Source organism: Alosa sapidissima, chromosome 9 (genome assembly GCF_018492685.1).
Source record: "Alosa sapidissima isolate fAloSap1 chromosome 9, fAloSap1.pri, whole genome shotgun sequence".
NCBI classification, from domain to species: Eukaryota; Metazoa; Chordata; class Actinopteri; order Clupeiformes; family Clupeidae; genus Alosa; species Alosa sapidissima.
Window position 1 is genome coordinate 4,379,508 of NC_055965.1, and position 4,624 is coordinate 4,384,131.

A 4,624-nucleotide genomic window follows, 5' to 3' on the forward strand; every position below is an offset into this window, starting at 1 on the left:
TAGGCACAGGTACTACAAAGAGTGATCACTGCAAATAGTGAGGTGCACGTTACCACTACAAATACTGTGTGAAGTACACGAAGAGGAGGACTCAGATCCGGCGACCTGCCCCGCGGAACAGCTGCAACACTCTGTTTCTCTGGAGGGGAGAAGGGAAGGTATGGTTGCTATTGGCAATAACTGGCTGGGTCAAGAAAGCTAGATGTTAGCATTACTACCATCACACATTACCACAGCAAAATACTGGGGCAGCCAATACCACACCTGTTGCCGACACACCACGACGGAGGGCAAATAAATGAAACCAGCCACGCCTATGTTTAGGCCAAATCAATCGGACAAACAAAACAAAATAAAGAAAACAAAATGAGGCCAGAGCTACAATTACTTAAATCTACAGGAGGCAAAGCAGCAGTGGCAATCTTTCTAAAACACAGTTAAAATCCATTGTTTATGGTAAATACAGCCTAAACCAATACAGATACAATACAACACGGTTTCCTTTTACCTCTAGGAATACAGCACTCAACATGAATGGAAATGGGACTCCCTGGTATCTCTCCAGTACGCAAACCTACATAAAATCACACACAAGCATAGCTCACATACAACATGATAAAAGGTTATTGGCTAGTTAAATCACAAGGACTTACAGCGAAACATGACACATTATAGTAGATCCAGTTACTGTAAACTGGCATATAAACATACATATGTACACATGCACACACACACATATTACATGGCAAACCTTACTGAGATATACAGCCAATGTTACCTTAACGCATCTCCCAATAGAAAGTGCAACCTGCGCGTACACGGCGTCTTTTCAGTCAAGACCTACGTTAAAGACAATGCTGTGAATGTGCGTGAAGGCATTTACAAAAGGACCATACAGTTCAATCATCTACGGTGTAGTGCTTGTAAATACCTTCGGTAGATCAACAAAACACTACCCGGAAGCGTCTGGTACACAGCCAAATACCTGTTGTCAAACAGTTGCACTTTAAAAACAGCTGGCTAAAATAACATGTTTGCAGTGAAAAAGGAGCATTGGCACATACCTTTCATAGGTGACAGCACAGCGAACACAGTGTAGGGAGGACGTACGGAGCCTAGGGATCACTTACTAGCCCACCTCCGGTGCCGGTCTTATAGAAAGTGCCATTGACGCTAATGAGTACATAGCCACCTGCAAGCTAACTGGAGGGCGTGACCGATAGGAGAGGAGCTACGGTGAGAACAGGAGGACAAACTTGGTACAGCAGTTAGTCTGCCGGTTACATATAGTCATAGTTAAAAAGAAAGACGGTACTTTACGCTTATGTGTGGACTACCGCCAATTAAACTCTAAGACTAGGAAGGATGCGTTTCCGCTGCCGCGCATCGAGGAGTCTTTGGACGCTTTGACGGGGGCCCGTTGGTTCTCCACTATGGATCTAGCTAGTGGATACAACCAGGTCCCAGTTACGGAAAAAGACAAAGCCAAGACCGCCTTTTGTACCCCATTTGGGTTATTTGAATGGAATCGCATGCCATTTGGGCTCTGCAATGCTCCCTCAACGTTCCAGCGGCTCATGCAGCGGCTTTTTGCTGACCAGCAGTGTCAGTCTTTGTTGCTCTACTTGGACGATATTGTTGTATTCTCGTCCACAGTGTCTCAACACTTGGAGCGCTTGGAGCTGGTTCTGAGCCGGCTGCAGAGCGAGGGTCTCAAGGCCAAATTAAGCAAGTGTGCTTTCTTCCAGAGGAGTGTGAAATACCTCGGCCATGTTGTATCTGACCAGGGTGTGGCCACAGACCCTAGTAAGATTGAGGTTGTGGAACAGTGGCGACGCCCCACCACAGTTTCAGAGTTGCGATCTTTTCTTGGGTTCGCCAGTTATTATCGGCGGTTTGTAGAGGGGTTTGCCAAATTGGCAGCCCCTCTACACAAATTAGTGGCTGAACAGGTAGGCCCTAAGGGAAGGCACCCCAGAAGAAAATGCACGGATAGCAGCTTTGTCTGTTCTTGGACTGAGGTCTGTCAGGCAAGTTTTGAGGCCTTGAAGGGTAAACTAACCGCTGCCCCAGTACTGGCTTATGCAGACTTTTCCCTGCCCTTTGTCCTGGAGGTGGACGCCAGCTATGGGGGACTGGGCGCCGTCCTTTCCCAGGAGCAAGGAGGTAAGGTGCGACCTATTGCCTACGCTAGTCGCGGTCTTCGGCCCACGGAGCGTAATATGACTAATTATAGTTGGCACTCAAGTGGGCCGTGACTGAGAAATTTAGGGAGTACTTGTGGGGAAATAAGTGTGTGGTCTTTACTGACAATAACCCCCTCAGCCATCTCAGATCGGCGAAGTTAGGGGCAACCGAACAGCGCTGGGCGGCAGAGCTAGCGTCTTTCAACCTTGAGCTTCGGTACAGGTCAGGAAAAAGTAACGTTAATGCGGACGCCCTGTCACGGCAAAATACCACCAATTCCGAACTTGGAAGTTTACTCTCTTGTACTGCCATCCCAGCTTCCTTGCAAAAAGCCATAGGACAGCAGCCGACCATATTAGTGAGTCAGGACCTAATTTCGGTGCTCCCTAGTTACACCCTGGCTGAGTTGCACACTCTGCAGCAGGCTGATCCCGTTTTGGGAAAGGCCCTTGTCTTCTGGCGGCGGAAGATGCGGCCTGGTCCTGATGAACGCCGTCAGCTCTCCAAACAGGCTTTGACCCTGCTTAGTCAGTGGGACCGCTTAGTGGAGCATGATGGTGTGTTGTACCGGCGCGTGTTCCGCCGGGACGGAGGTGAGGAGACTTTACAATTGGTCCTACCTACTGTATTGCGGCAGGAAGTGTTGACACAAGTCCACGAACAACATGGCCACCAAGGTATCGAGCGTACCACCGAATTATTACGGCTACGCTGTTATTGGCCAGGTATGTCTGCAGACGTGGTCCGCTGGTGCCAGCAGTGCGAGAGATGTCAGCTGGCTAAGGACACTCTACCAGCTACCCGTAGCTTTATGGGCCACTTGCTAGCTGGTCGTCCAAATGAAATTCTCGCAATCGATTTTACAGTTCTGGAACCCTCTATGTCCGGCCATGAGAACATTCTGGTGTTAACGGATGTCTTCAGCAAGTACACCTTGGCAGTACCAACTAGGGACCAGCGTGCGGTGACTGTAGCCAGAGTCCTTGTGGGGGAGTGGTTTTGTAAGTTTGGGGTTCCTGGACGGATTCACTCAGACCAGGGGAGAAGCTTTGAATCACTCCTCCTTCAACAACTATGTACCTTGTATGGGGTACAGAAGTCTCGCACTACTCCATACCACCCGGCCGGAAACGGCCAGTGCGAACGTTTCAACCGTACGCTTCATAACCTGTTGCGTACCCTGCCCGTCTCTAAGAAAAGAGACTGGGCATCCTGTCTCCCTCAGGTGCTGTTTTGTTACAACAGCACCCCTCATCAAGTGACTGGGGAGTCCCCTTTCTATCTCATGTTTGGCCAGGAGCCGCGTCTTCCCATTGATTTTCTGCTTGGCCGGGTCTCAGAACCAACGTCCGGGAGTGTGCATGATTGGGTCCTGGAGCATCAAACTCGGCTGCAGGTAGCGTTTGAGGGGGCACAGGAACGCCTACAGGTGGCAGCAGACCGTCGTAAGGCCCGACATGACCTAAATGTTCGTGATGCACCACTGGAGGAGGGTCAAAGGGTTTATCTCCGAGATCTTGCCGTACGGGGCCGGCACAAGATCCATGACCTGTGGAGTCCAGTGGTACATCAGGTCATGAAGGCACCTCCGCAAGGAGGCTCGGTTTATACCATAGCACCTGTGGGTAACCTACAACAACTTAAGCATGTTCATCGTACGCTGTTAAAGGCGTGTGTTGTAAGAAACCCTGCGGCCGACAGTCTGCCAGGTGACCCGCAAACACCATGTGCTTCACCTACAAACGGCGACAAATTGGATGATGATGATGATGATGATGATGATGAGGACTTGCTGGTTTTGGTCCCTGGATCATTTCAACCCTCCAGCAGGTCAGTAGTAGACCTTGCCCCAACCACTCCTGTTGATCCAGGCAGGGGAGCGAGCCCCATGGCCTCAGCTGCTCTCAGTCCAGCATCCTCACCTGCAGCTACTGAAGTAGGTTTGCGACGGACAATGCGAACAACAGCTGGGAAGCATTCCAATCCTAACCGGCTACCGCAAGCCGTAGGGGAACGGATAGAGAATGTTCCCCATTTAATTCCTTAGAAGTTTAGCGTCTTGGGTTCAGGGTAGGGTCAGTACCTTCCTTAATTCATCGCCGGGACGACGACTCAAAACGGGGGGGGTAGATTGTAGCCGGACGAGTCCTTACCTGGAGCATTGTGATGGGTTTTGTTGTGTCTCGCTCCTGCCCCACCTACTTCGTAAGTGGGTAATTGGCAGCTGTGCTCCATAAAAAGGAAGCGCGGCTATCCAGGGCAGACGTCTGCTTTGTCCAGGGACGACTCTGACCGACCTATCGCCTATCCCCGACGTTTGGCTGTAGTTTGTTCCACCATTTGCTCCAGGTAGGCTTGAGTCTTTGTCTGATGAACATTCGTTTGTGCACTGATGTGCCGGAAAGTTCAGAACTTGTTTACGTTCCAGTAACCGAAG

At 50.2% G+C, this 4,624-nt stretch overlaps 1 long non-coding RNA gene across 3 annotated transcripts; it reads right to left on the reverse strand.

Annotated features, from left to right (window-relative positions):
* On the reverse strand, positions 1-1,278 carry LOC121719254. 3 transcript variants are annotated; one of them, XR_006034217.1, is made up of 5 exons: positions 1,065-1,278; positions 932-985; positions 779-840; positions 509-574; positions 1-139 (listed from the first exon to the last, which is right to left on the reverse strand). It is a non-coding gene; the product is annotated as an uncharacterized LOC121719254 (long non-coding RNA). The 3 variants fall into 3 exon arrangements; XR_006034216.1 differs by lacking the exon at positions 1-139 and having other exon boundaries at positions 437-574; XR_006034215.1 differs by lacking the exon at positions 1-139 and having other exon boundaries at positions 437-840.
* Between the last annotated feature and the right edge of the window lie 3,346 nt (positions 1,279-4,624).